At 39.1% G+C, this 14878-nt stretch overlaps 1 protein-coding gene and 1 pseudogene across 50 annotated transcripts in view; both read left to right on the top strand.

Moving 5' to 3' along the window:
- The window catches only part of PTK2 (protein tyrosine kinase 2), a 266149-nt gene that overhangs the window by 19103 nt on the left and 232168 nt on the right, over nt 1–14878 (top strand). The window lies entirely within an intron of this gene.
- Nucleotides 3074–3597, top strand: LOC138381609 (polyadenylate-binding protein 2 pseudogene; annotated as a pseudogene).

Below are 14878 nucleotides of genomic sequence, written 5' to 3' on the forward strand. Positions count from 1 at the left end.
TTTAACTCCTTATTCTTCTACAAGCCGTTTTCACCACCTGATACTGTTTGTATTTCATTTTTTAGTTTCTTTCTCACTTGGCTATGATGTAAATTCTATGAGGGCAAAATGTCTCTCTATTCACTGTTGTATCCCCAGTATTTAAAATAGCAGTCATTGAATGAATATTGTGTTTATAATTTTTTAGCTTTGTTTTGAGCTTTATATTAAGGGACTCACACGAGATGTCTTGTTATATGATACGCTTCCCCCTTCCACTCAGCTCTCTGATTCTGACTCATCAGAGGTGCTGTATATTGTTAGTGTTCATTCATTTTCTCTGTTGTATAATCTATAGTTGATGGGCATTTGGGTTGTTTCCAGTCTTTTGCTACTGCAAACACTGCTGTTTGTGTAGGAACACACTTGTTGTCCATGGGTGTGAATGTATCTAGCCTATATTTCTAGGAGTGTGATTGCTGGGCTAGTCTTGAGCCTGACTACTGCCAAATTACTTTCCAAAGTAGTTGTACCAATTTAAATCCCCATTAATATAATGAGTCCTGGTTGCTCCACATCCTTACCAGTAATTTATTTTGTCTGACTTTTTTGCCATTCTTTTGTGTATGTCATGATATCTTATTGTGGCTTCCATTTGAACTTCTCTTACTACTAATGATGCTGAGCCCCTTTTAATGTATTTGCCATCTGTTTTGTGGCAAATTCAGTGAAGGACCTATGAAGTCTTTGGCCTAATTTTCTTTTTCTCTCTTTTTTCTTATTGGCTTGTAGCTGTTCTTCATGTGTGGATTACAGTCCATCATTATATGTTATGAATATTTTCCAGTTTGTGGTTTGTCTTTTTACCTTTGAGGTGTCTTGGAACTAAAATTCTTAATTTTAGTATAATAAACTTTATTACTCTTTTCCTTTATGATTAAATTTTTTTCATTTAGGAATCTTTGTTAACCTGAGGGCCAAGTTTTGATATGAAATATTTTTGTTTAGTTCATAAAGCATTTATTCCATTCAGTGAATATTTAATATATATATATATTTTTTTTTTTTTTTTTTGAGACAGAGTCTCACTCTGTTGCCCAAGCTAGAGTGCCGTGGTGTCAGCCTAGCTCACAGCAACCTCAAACTCCTGGGCTCAGGTGATCCTCCTGCCTCAGCCTCCTGAGTAGCTGGGACTACAGGCATGTGCCACCATGCCCGGCTAATTTTTTCTGTATATATTTTTAGTTGTCATATAATTTCTTTCTATTTTTAGTAGAGATGGGGTCTCGCTGTTGCTCAGGCTGGTCTCGAACTCCTGAGCTCAAACGATCCACCCGCCTTGGCCTCCCAGAGTGCTAGGATTACAAGCGTGAGCCACCGCGCCTGGCCTGAATATTTAATATTTAGACATTTTCTAATTTCTAAGATTCCATCATTTTAAAGTGCTTTATAGATTACAGACAAATGAAATTTTTCTCAATGTATCTTGTGGCTTGTTTCTAAAATTGGATTGTAGCCAGAAAATGTGTTCTGTATGGTTCCAATTCTTTGAAATTAATGTTATCTTAAATAGACCATATTGTAGTTGAATTTGGCTAAGATCTTGGTCCTAACTCAGAAACTTTTGGACACTTAGCTACTTAAACTTCAGGTATGCATAATTTATACTTGATTATGGAAAAAGATTAGACTAATAGATTATTAGGCTTTTTTTTTTAAAGTAGAATTTTTTGTATTTCTTTTCTGCCTCTGGAAACACTTGTGTTGTTCCCTGGCTGAAGTTGAGGTGTTAATGTACATTATCAGCTTTTGGACTCTGTTCTACCCAAACTGAAGCTTAAAGACAAGTGACTACCTCAGCTGCCAGTTTGTTTAAGCTTAGCTGACAGACAAGGGGTTCATGCTGTGACTGCAGCTGCCTGCCTTTCAGTGGCATTTGTTAATTATGTTGTTTAATTTTGTGATGCTTTCTCAAGGACTGACTCTTAAAAAAAAAAAGCAAGAAAAAAAATTTTTAGTTTGTGGTTATTCCAAGACTTTTTAGCCTAGTGTTTATTTTGGGTGTCCATTTCACTCCCTGCCCCCACCCCAGAAAGTAGCATTAACTTATCAAAGTTAAATGGTCAGAAGTTAAATTTTATTCCTCTTCTAAAGTCTCAGGCATTAGTAGTTAAAAGTGTCTAGGTATTGTTTTTGTAGAGAAGCAGGCCTGTTTAATAGAAAAAACATTTTATGTAAGAAACAGAAGATGTGGGTTTAAATATTGGCTCTCTGCCTTTAACCATGTGACTTTTGGCAAGTTACTTAGTTTCTGTGCTTCTCGATGTGCTCTTGTGAAGTATAGTATTATCTCAGCCTTTGAGGTTATATGTGCAGTTACTATGTCAAGTGGTATGCAAATGTAAGGTGATAATAGTAATATTTTTAATAGCCTTAAATAGCGTTTTATTGCTAAAGGCCTGATCCTTTCTGTTTAGATGTTTCTCCAGTTCTTGAGCTGGTTCATTCAGTTAGTTCATTTGTTCAGCATTTATTAACTGCTGTTTTTGTACTGGTACGGTATTAACCCCTAAAGGTATAGACAGAAGGAGGAATGAGACTTAAACAGTTCAGTGGCGTTTGGCATGGTGCTGCAATTGTGTCATACCTGTATGCCCTGAACCTGGAGCAAGTCTCTAGTGATGCTCAAGCTCAGGGGTTGGCAAACTTTTTCTGTTAAAGGCCAGAGAGTAAAAATTTCAGTCTTTCAGAGCCACATACAGCCTATTGTATATTCTCCCTCCCTCCCTTTCACTCCCATCCTTCCCAACTGAGTGGGGGTGCTGCAGGCAGTCAGGGCTCTGGGCTGGGGTGGACAGTGGAGCCATCTTATGCCTCAGCCAGTGGGGAGGTCCTGGAAGGCTAAAAGGATTAGAATCTGAGGAGCTGAGGCTGGAGAGAGCCTGAGCCCAAAGAGGAGCTGCCCTGGTCCTGTGCCCACTCCACAACCCCTGGGAGGCCCCAGCAGCCAGGAGGGGGGAGGAGGAGGAGCTGGCACTGGTTGGGGTGACCTGGGGAATGGTGCTATTGAGGAATTGGAGCTAAAGCCATCAAAGCTCGAGTTAGGGAGATGGAGGAAGAAGCTGAGAAGCTAAAGGAGCAATAGAACAAAGTAGAGAAACAGAAGAACATGAGCAGTGTTAGTGATCATGTCCACTGAAGAGAAGGTGGTGGCTGATGCCCGTTCCATCTCTGTTGGCAGTGTGACTGTGTTGCAGCAGAAGAGCTGGAAGCTCACTTTTGTTGCTGTGGTTCATTCGACCATGTTGCCATATTCTGTGACAAATTCAGTGGCCATCCTCAAGGGTTTGCACATGGAGAGTTCTTGAAAAGTCAGGACTTCCCTGGCCTTAGATGAGTTCATATTTAGAAGAAGACAAATCAAGGTGATCCCAAAACAAACCAACAGACCAGGCATCATCAGCACAACAGACTGAGTTTCCCACAAGCCCACTACTGTACCTGGACCACCAACTGCTTGCTCTCAATATTATGGTGTTATGGTGGTTTTAAAAGCAGGCCCCAGGGTTGGGTCTACATGGCCAGGCTAGAGTGACATCATGGTATTCCCCTTACTAAAAAAAAAGGTGTGTAAGGAGGAGGAGAGAGGGGGGAAAAAGGAAAGAAGGAAAAAAGTTAAAAAAAAAAATGTGTGTGTATATATATATATATATATATATATATATATATATGAACCATTCTTAGCCCAGGAACCGTACAAAAACTGGCTGTTGACCAGATGTGGTGACTCCTTTGTAGAAGTTAATTCAGTGGAAGATGGGAAGCAGTAAGGGGATTCCACTATGTATGTGTAAAGGCATGGAGATGTGAGAGACTGGAGTTTTGTGGAACTGAATGCTTTTTATCATGTATGGAATATAAGTTGGGTTGGGCGGAGAAGATAAAGTTGATATTAGGCAGGATCAAAGCAGTTTGCACTTGATTCTGATACAAATTTTTCATGTCGTAGAAGAACAGATTTATATGGCAGGAGGATGTCACAGGATCAGTAAGGAAGGCATTACAGTGATCCACATTAGAAGGGGTAAGTAACCCAATGTTTGTCATTAAGGAAGTGGCTCGCCTGCTGTCATCTAGCTAGTAAAGCTAAGGGAGCAAAGTTCAGAGGTCTGATTTAATAGTCTGTATGTTCTTTTAATTATATAATTAGGTTGTACAAATAAATGAAGACGGTCTTAATTAAGGGCAGGACTGAGAAAATGGAGAGTAGGGAGTGATTTGAAGCCTATTTCTGAGTTAATCTACAGGCTTGACTAGTACAGGAAATGTCAGGGCTGAGAGAGGAGTCCAGGGTAATTCCAGAATGGCTCCCAGATTTCTCCTTTGGTGATGAGTTTGTGAAGCTCTTTTGCTCTTAAATTTTTTCCTGGAATATCCTTGTGATGAAACATTGCCTTAAGGAGGAAACATTGTCTTGTAGGTCCATGAACCCTTGAAATTATAAGCAGAATTGTGTATGGATGTGAATTGTTTGTCACTGAGGAGAGGATTCTAGCGCTTTCATTAGATTATCAAAAGGGAACCTCAATCAGAAGGAGGACCCACTCCTCGTTGTTAGATTGTATGCATCTGGTGCACTCTGAAGATTTGTGGTGGTAAAGGAAAGCTAATCATCCAAACCGCAGGAATTTACTTTAAATGCAATACATGCCAATCTGCCAAGTAAAATGTAAACACATGCAGTTGTTTTCTAAGTTACACTGTATCAGTCAACAATTAAAATGTTTTTTCCTGGCTTCTCCTCTTCCACCATGAGACAAAACAAGACACATTTTTGGCACATAGAAGGCCAGTCAGGAAGGAACTCTGGTGTGAATGTCTTCAGCATTCCATTGAACATTAGACAAAGCTAAAGTTTATAGAGTATTAAGCATATCTTAATAGTCACATGGCTATGAGAGACCATGAGAGTCACTTTTAAGTGGGGTATGCCAACACCAGAAATGAGTATAGTTTCTTCAGTGGGATTAAAAATGTGTGAATAGTGAGCTGTAAGACAATCCCTAAATTGTGTTATGGTGAGCCTTTAGGTGAGCAAAAGTCAGAGAAGCAGAGCTGCAGTTAAAGAATTGCCAAGATTTGAGCAACAGGCCAATTCATCTCATGTTCTGGAGCCCTCACGGGATTGGTTCATATTTGGTGTCAGTATTACATGTAATTTAGGGATTACAAACTACAGATAATAGTAATTCCTGCAGAGATTTGGTGAACTTGGTGAGATAGGGCTGCTCTATATGGAGGAGAATTGAGAGAGGAGAGGTTGGAGATGGGATTATCTCTGAGAAAGTTTCTCCTTTCCTGTTGAGATAAACTATGACGTCTGTTAATGACAGTGTCATGAATGGCAAAGGTAAAAGAAATGATGGAATCTAGTGTTGGTGTAGAAGTCAAAAGTAAAAATCTAGACTGTTACAGATAATACTCTCAGATTTCAGGCTGGGGATAATTGTGATTCCAATGTAGGCAAAAAGTTTGAATTTACTTTGCTTAGATCATAGCAACGTTTATGTGGCAGTTTTGCTTTCTGTTTGGAAAAAATAGCATTAGTCATATCCTAAGGAATTTACTTTAGAAATCAGGTAGCAGAAGTAACTTAGTTTAAATGCAAGTTGTCTACATGTGGATTAATTTTTGACAGCTCGTGGTTTATCATGTAATTTGCGAAGAGTTGATGTCTTTGATTTTCATCTATCCTGTGAATCTGCCTTTTTGACCATTTTATTGGAAAGCATTCAAACTTTTCCCCTGGATTTTTGCTCCTTTTATTCTAGAATTTTAGGAGTGGATCTAAATTTAGGGTTCAGAGCTCTTAACCCAGAGAGAGTAAGTGATCATTTGATGGTGAATTAGGGGGAGACCTCTCAAGAGAATCTTATCTGTCTTGACTAAGCTTTACTTAGTTTGACTGTGCTTGACTTAGCTCAGTGTGACTCTTGTAGTAGGTGAGAAGGGTGTGAACAAAGCTTATGAAACTCAACTTTTCTATTAAATGGTAGAGAGGAGATTGAAATAATTGACACTATGGACAGATGAGTGTTAGAAATGGGTACGATTGAATCTGTTCCCAAACTTTTTCCAAGTAACTTGTGGTTTCCAGTCACTTATTTCCAAATTTTCTTAGATATTTGAGAATTGACAAATAAGACTTACATATTCATATATTTTAAGTTTTAAAATACTAAAATAGTGCTAGTTCTTCCCACCTAGTTATCAAATTTAAAGGGTTTTTGTGAGGAACTCTTGAGCATCTACTTTGTGGCAAACACTACTAGGTGATGGGGATTTGTTGAAAAAGAGACAGGGTCCCTGGCCTCAGGAAGATGTCAGGCTCATCAGAGGTTCTGAAAGTACAGATTGAATACCCCTTATCTGAAATGCTTGGGACCAGAAGTGTTTCAGATTTTTTATTTTTTCAGATTTTGGAATATTTGCATTATGCTTGGTTGAGCATCCCAAATCCAAAAATTTGAAATCCAAAATGCTTCAGTGAGCATTTCCTTTGAGTGTCATGTTGGTGCTGGAAATGTTTTGCAGTTTGGAGCATTTGGGGTTTAGGATTTTTGAATTTGGGGTGCTCAACCTATAGTGTATGCAAGAATCACTAAGGAGAGGATATTAAAAACGCAAGTTTCTGGGGCTGTTCCCTAGAGTTGTTGAATTATCACACCTGATGTAAGGTCTAGTCACCTGCATTTTAAACTAGCATCCCTTGGCTGGTAGTGGTGGCTCACATCTGTAATCCCAGCACTTTGGGAGCCCAAGTCAGGAGGATTGCTTGAGGCCAGGAGTTCAAGACCACCCTGGCAACAACAAAGAGAGACTCCACCTCAATAAAATATAAACTATTAGCCAGGCATGGTGGCACAGGTCTGTAGTCCCAGCTACTCAGGAGGATCACCTGAGCCCAGGTGTTTGAGGTTACAGTGAGCTGTGATCTGGCCACTGCATTCCAGCCTAGACGACAGAGTGAGACCCTGTCTCTAAAAAAACAAAACAACAAAAACCACTGGTGTTCCCACATGTTGAGAAACACTGCTCTAGTTAGTATTGATGAATATTTGAATGCCTGCAGTTTGGGAGGTATCCCCAGGACTACTGCCAAGTTCAGTGATTTGCTAGGACTCAGAACTAAGAAAAGCTGTTCTACTCAGGGTTACAGTTTATTACAGTGAAATGATACAGTCTAAAATCAGCAAAAGGAAGGCATATAGGGAGGAGTCCAGGAGAAACCAAGTGTGAGCTTTCATTTGTCCTCTCTCAGTGGAGTTGTGTGGACAGTGCTTATTTTGCTCTGCAATGATGTGTACACAGAGAGTATTGCAAACCAGGGAAGCGCACCTGAGCCTTGGTGTCCATCCAGAGTATTTATTGGAAGTCATCATGTAGGAATGACTGACCTTAATCTCCAGCCCGTCCAGAGGTCAAGCCTGGTATCCTGTGATTTAAGGTCCCCACGTAAACAAAGATGGCCTTGTCAGGCAGGAGATTCTGAGGGCTTAGAGGTTAGCTCCCAGGAGCTGGGCAACGGGCCAAACTGTTTCTTTGGGCAAGGTTAATCTTTTACTGCAGGAGCCTTAGAAAAGCAAATTATTATTTCTGTCATTACTAGGGAGTTCAAGAAATTATTATTGCTTTTAGGTAGAAGATTATGTTGCAACCATATGCAGTATCATTTATCACAAAACTAAAATATTAGCATGTCTGCGCACAGGTGAGGATGTCTGCAGGAGTATATAGTTGAGACCTGTCCTGTATGATGTTTCTATCAGGGATTTGAATAAAGAACAGGAGTCACGCTGGGAGACAGCTCATTTTTTATTTTTATTTATTTATTTATTTATTTTTTTTTGAGACAGAGTCTCACTCTGTTGCCCGGGCTAGAGTGAGTGCCGTGGCTTCAGCCTAGCTCACAGCAACCTCAAACTCCTGGGCTCAAGAGATCCTTCTGCCTCAGCCTCCCGAGTAGCTGGGACTACAGGCATGCGCCACCATGCCCGGCTAATTTTTTGTATATATATATTTTAGTTGTCCATATAATTTCTTTCTATTTTTAGTAGAGACGGGGTCTCACTCTTGCTCAGGCTGGTCTCGAACTCCTGACCTCGAGCGATCCACCCGCCTCAGCCTCCCAGAGTGCTAGGATTACAGGCGTGAGCCACCGCGCCCGGCCGACAGCTCATTTTTTGAATTAGAATTTTAAAATATTTCAACAGGTTGTAATACAATGCTAAAATCAGTAAGGTAAAATTTATCTGGAATAAATATAAAATGGCAGACTTAGTTTAAAAAGAAAATCCACTGAGAAAGTTAAAGATGGATGAAGCATGTCTTAACTCTACCTGTATGCAGAAGACCTAGGGGTTTAGTTGACTAAAATAGGAGTTGGTGAACTTCTCTGTAAAGGGGCAGATGGTAAATATTTTATGTTTTGCAGACAAATAGGCAAAACAAGGATATTATGTAGGTACTTAAATAACAAGAAGGAAAACAAATTTCCACAAGTTTTCATTGATAGAATTCAAAATATGATAATTGAGTACAATTTTTTGTAATACAGTTCTAATGAGAAGAATGGAATTCTTTTTTGGGGAGGAAGTGGATAACATTTTGCTTAATTAGATTTTGACATTAGAGTTCCCTCTTATCAATGTCAATTACAGATGTTCGTCTCCTCATGCTCATCTGCAAGGAGATTTTTATGTATTTCATCTTTGAAAATGTCTTCATGCTGGTAGATACTCCCAATTATACTGATGTCAGTCCAGGAGTATATTATTTTAATTGAGTATATTCATTGCTTAGAAGGCATTTATAGAATTCTATTAGATTCTTCTTAATAATTGCCATTTAACATGTCATTACATTGCAGATTAATCACTTCTTATTGATGGAAGCACCTCAATTACACAGTTAAATGGATTTTGAAATATGTAAATTTTCTTTGTACTTGCATCAGGGTTCCAAAAATGCAGTAGTTTGAACTGTAGTTTGAACTCAGAAAATATGTGTGCAGCAAATTTGCTTGGGAGTGGAAATTTCGCTTCTTGTTTTAACTTTTGACAGTTTGATTCAAACAGCTGTCCTTGAGGTGACTTCACTTGCAGTATAAGTTCCTCATATAAGCACTGTTTTGTCTTGTAAATTTAGGGTGAATTCATCAAGAAACTTTATCAAGTTTGTAGCAAAAACTGATTCCAAAGCTATTCCATGTTTGATAACTGTTACTAGAGGGAGGATCTTCTCTTCAAAAAAAATTTCAGTCTTGCCTCTGAGGTCAAAAAGTCATAGTAAAATCTACCACTGACCATTTAACTGCTATGTGGTAGGGCAAGTCAAGATATTTAGCTTCTATTTCTGACAAAAATTCAAGGAACTAGTAATGGTTAAATCCACAAGAATTAATGAAGTTGACTGTTGATTAATAGTTCAGTAACACTTGATAGATTCAAATACTTCCACAGAGACCTGTTGATGAATAATACAGTGAATAACCATAGGCTTTAAACATCTTACATTTTCATAATCTTTGTAAATTTGTCCAGCTTATCCTTCTTCTGCTTCCCATATATATGTATACATATATTTTTGGAGACAGAGTCTCGTTCTTTTTGCCCTGGCTAGAGTGCCGTGGCATCAGCCTAGCTCACAGCAATCTCAAACTCCTGGGCTTAAGTAATCCTTCTGCCTCAGCCTCCCAAGTAGCTGGGACTACAGGCATGCACCACCATGCCCAGCTAATTTTTTCTATATATTTTTAGTTGTCCAGATAATTTCTTTCTATTTTTTTTAGTAGAGACAGGGTCTCGCTCTTGCTCAGGCTGGTCTCGAACTCCTGACCTCAAGTGATCCTCCCGCCTCGGCCTCCCAGAGTGCTAGGATTACAGAGGTGAACCACCGCGCCCGGCCAATATATTTTTATTAATACCATCATCAATTGTCATACATCTTAGCAGATTCCACTTCAGGTTGCACTAGATCAGTGCTTTCTCAACTTATTTGAAAATATTCTTATCTGTAGTTCCACATGGGCTTTTCTTAGAGGCTGATTCATCAGTCACTTCATGCCTGGCATTAACTCCTTAAATAAACAGCTGAGCAATGTTGGTAACATCTGTTGACTCATCAACAGCCAAGGAAAACCATTCAAAATCATTTGCCTTGTTTTTTAACAGACAATGATGTTTCTTCTATCCTCAACTTTTTTTTTTTTTTTTTTTTTTTTTGAGACAGAGTCTCACTCTGTTGCTCAGGCTAGAGTGAGTGCCGTGGCGTTAGCCTAGCTCACAGCAACCTCAAACTCCTGAGCTCAAGTGATCCTCCTGTCTCAGCCTCCCGAGTAGCTGGGACTACAGGCATGCACCACCATGCCTGGCTAATTTTTTCTATATAGATTTTTAGCTGTCCATATAATTTCTTTCTATTTTTAGTAGAGATGGGGTCTCGCTCTTGCTCAGGCTGGTCTCGAACTCCTGAGCTCAAACGATCCGCCCACCTTGGCCTCCCAGAGTGCTAGGATTACAGGCGTGAGCCACCACGCCTGGCCTATCCTCAACTTTTTGAGTAACTGTTCTTCCTGAAAGGCTTAAACAAGTTTGTTTTGTTTTTTTTTTTGACACATTTCTTTGCCTGTTGCAGTCAGACATGGGTTAAGTCATCATGATTCATGTAAGATGAGGGGCCATTTAGGGTTTTGAGCAGAGAATTGATGATATTGATTTAGATTTGACTCTGTCTGCAGTGTTGAGAAGTAGGCATTAGAGCTGTAAGGGTAGAAACAGGGGACCTATCAGGTGGCTGTTGCATTTGGGTGAATGGTGATGGTGGCTCAAGTCGGGGTGGTGGTGGAGGACGTGGAGCAAAGTGGACAGTTTCTGGGCATATTCGCCAGGAAGAGCCAACATTATTTTCTGACAAGATTGGATTGGGAGATGGGAGTGTGGGAGGAAGAGAAGAGTCAAGGATAATATCCATTGATTTTTGGCCTGGGCAGCTGGAAGAAGAGAGTTGTTATAAACCGAGATAGAGAAGACTGTGTGTAAAGAAGGCTTGGAGGGGGAAGATCAGTACCTGAACTTTGAGATGTCTGTCGGGCATTTTATTCACTTATATTTGATGATGCTTCACTTCTCTAAGGGATCTAGAAGCTGGTCCCTGCATAGAGTGTATTCATCAGGATTTGATCAGGAAAACAGAAGCCACTCTAGACACTATTTTTTATACAAAGAATTATTATATAACCCTTCACTACTGTTGCAAGGGCTGGAGAGTTGAAGGTTACGACAGCAGCTCTTTACCGTGAGTGCTTCCTGGGAGCTCATCTGGAATCGGCAATGATCCCAGCAATTGGAGCCACTGCTGCTGTGGTCGAAGCAGGTGGTTCCTGGGATCTCTCTCTGAAGCCACTGGGAATTCTCAGTAGGCGCTGCTCTAGGTCTTAGTTGCCAAAGTATGCGAATTCTTTTCTCCCACCCCTGTCTGCAGCTATGCTTCTGCCTGCAGCTGTCTCCAGAGAATAGTTTTCTTTCATTTTTGCAATCTTGCATGAATGCCTCTTACTCCTTGACTCTCACCCTGAGTTGTAGCAGGAAGGGGTTTCTGGGAAATTTAGTTCTGGCTTTTCTGTAATGGTTAGGAGAATGTAGAAGGTGGTGACAGTGATGTGAAGTTGACAACAGTCAGCCCAACCCAGCCAGGCAACTGGATTAACAAATTTGGATTTTGGAAGAGGTTCTTGTAGAGATAGCACTTAAAGTGAGCTTGCCTAAGCGATGAGCATAGGTAAGAGAAGAAAGGACAGAGCCTTGGGGAACTCTAATATTAACAGGTTGAGAAGACAGGAAGAACAGCTGTAGGGACTTAAACTACCTGTGAGGTAAAAAAGAAAGGCAGGAGAAGATGGTGTCCTGGAAACCAAAGGAAGTGTTAAGCTTTGTCAGTTGCTGCTGACAGGGCAAGTAATATCCGAGTATTGACCGTTGGATTTAGCAATATGGAGGTCATTGATAATTTTGGAAAGAGAAGTTTTGGTGGAGGGGTGGGAGGCAGAGCCGGTGAGTTTAAGAGATGAAGGGAAGAGAAGAATTTGTCATAGAGAATTATTATGTGTGTGTGCTGGTTTATAGGATTATTTGTGTAAATAGCTGTTTTAAAGTCTTTGTAGGATGATTCCAGCACTTGTGTCATCTCAGTATTGGCTTGTCTTGGTTTTTTTCCATAGGCGTTGAGATTTTCATGGTTCCTCCTAAGCTGAGCAAGTTTGGATTGTAGTCCCTACTTTTTTGGATGTTAGGACACTCTGGATCTTGTTTAATTTGTGGATTTGGTAGTAGTTTGTCCAGTCTTCTTCCTTGATCCACCTGCTGCTGTTTACTTTTTAGAGTCATCACATAGCTTCTGCAGTTATTCTGTCCAGGTTTTCTAATTACTTTCAAGGGGAAAGACAAGGTGGAGTGTGCTTATTCCTACTTTGCAAACTGCTTTTGTTACTCAGGTAATGGTTACCACTTTCACCTGGGCCATAATACTCAAATGATTGTGTATCCCTTGATCAGTTACTTCTCTTAGCCCCTACAGGAGATGCTGCTCCTAATTACTTCTTGAATTTGATTCGTAGATAGATCCTACTTTTGGTGTCTCTTCCCATATAGTTTCTTTTGGTATCTTTCTCAGGTAGAAACATAACTCTTATCATGTACCATGATAACCATTAGTTCTTTTGAGTATGATTGAAGGGTTGTCTTGTCTTGAAAGTATTGACTGTGCCTATTAAGTTAGGTTCAGTAGAATGGTTTCTTTAACATTTTAAGCCTTTCACACAGTAGAATTTTGTGGGGATATTTATTATTTGCAGTGCACAATAGAGCAGTCGTAAAGAGCACAGGCTATGGACAGATTGTGTCCATTGTACCCTGTATGATGTTGACCAAATTACTTAATCTCTCTAAATCTATTGTTTTCATCTGTTAGAGATTATCATACCTCTTTTATAAATGTGATATAACATATAGTTCTTAGTACATGGCTAGTCATATAAATAATTTATTTTTTAGGGCAGAATCAAACAGCTGTTCAGCAAGTACAGTTCCTAACAATGTAGTTATTTCTACTGTGGGAATTTAAAGGCTAATCTTGATTATTCCCTGATTTATATTGATCTAAGAACTGGAAAGCAGTTATATTTGTCACTTGCTCTGCATACAAAATGGGCAATTTATTGTTCATACTGGTTTTTCAAAATTCTGTAATTTTATAGCTTCTTTTCTCTTAATGTATTCATTTGGTCAGTACTTAGTACTAGTTAGATAGCAAACCCTGTACCAAGCATGGGCTTACAGATGAAGAAGACACAATACCACCACCTTTGAGCAGCTCCACAATGTAGTATTAGAATATTTTTGGCTAGAAAATTATTCTGAAGCATAAAGAAGCTTTTGTTTGGTCAGATGATTTTCATAATCATATTCACATTCTTGATATATTTTTTGGTTTTTCAGAAAGTTACTTCTGGCCCGCGTTCTCTTAGAATACAGGTTACAGCTTGTCTAAGTGCAGAAAACTATTGGTAGACTGAGCTTAGAAGAAACGAAACCCATATGAAGTGATTTGTATGGTTTGAGCATTGGAGAGCTTGAAAGATGACTGAGGTTGTCAGAATGTCATGGGCTAAGAAGTAGTGGGTTTGTGCCTTGTTTGACACTTAGCATCAAACAGACATTTTCTTTCCCAGGGGCTCAGCCTACTTGTTTAATTCTAGCCAGATATCTTATAATTCGTCAACATGTTGTATTGAATGTTACTCAGCTCTAGAAAGAATTTATTGACATGCTTGCTTTGGAAAGCCCAGATTATATTTATTGTTTTAACAATAATATTGCATGATTAACTTGAGAGTCCAGACTAGCAGCTGATAAACTAGTATTTGAATCCCTGATCTCTTCCTTGTTTGCTGTATGACCTTGGAAAACTTCTTTAAGACTTAGTTTCCTTATATGTAAAATTGGAAATAATAACAGTAACCAGTTAGGGCTGTGAGGATTAATAAGCTAACATAGAAAACACTCCACAAATGTGAAACTGTTACTGTTAACGATGATCAGGATGATTATTTCAAGTTGGTGAGAGATGAATGATAGAGGGCTGTCCAAATTGGATTGTGCATTGAAATGAGAACATTGTAAGCAAGGTGATGAAAGGAAATATTCTGTGTGATAATGAAGCACAGATTTAGAGTGTTTGATGTGCAGAAAATTTTAGTTTGCAGGTTAGAAGGGGAAAAGTGTTCAGAGCAGCCCAAGTATCTGTCTGTACCTATCATAAAGTACACCCATTCATGCAAAAAGTGTAGGGAATATCCATCTTAAAAATATCTTCAGAGAGTTCAGAACATATGTGATTGTTTAATAAGCCAAGTTTCTTTTTTTTAATCCATCTGGAACAAAAGAATTTAAGCATTTTAATTTTACAACTTATGAAATAACTACCTTATGACCTATTTGAACTGGTTCAAATTTTCATGCTTGTATTTTATCAGTCATAGTTACAATACATAGGTTTGTATTTTTAATGAGGGTGGATTAAAATCATGGGATAAGTAGGAGAATTAGAACAGCATGCATTAAGTTGCCTGCTGCTAAAAAAAAAAAAAAAAAAAAAAAAAGCGGGCAGTAGGCCTAGTGTTGATAGAATAGAGTTTTGTTACTTGCTTAAATTCTCCCTAAAATACATAAAATAAAGCAAAAAAGCAGCTATCAGAATGGGAGTAAGGCACTCAAACCAGCATATCCATTCATTTATTCATTCAGTCATTTGTGCACCAAGTAAACGTTTATTGATTATCATG

Source organism: Eulemur rufifrons, chromosome 3 (genome assembly GCF_041146395.1).
Source record: "Eulemur rufifrons isolate Redbay chromosome 3, OSU_ERuf_1, whole genome shotgun sequence".
NCBI classification, from domain to species: Eukaryota; Metazoa; Chordata; class Mammalia; order Primates; family Lemuridae; genus Eulemur; species Eulemur rufifrons.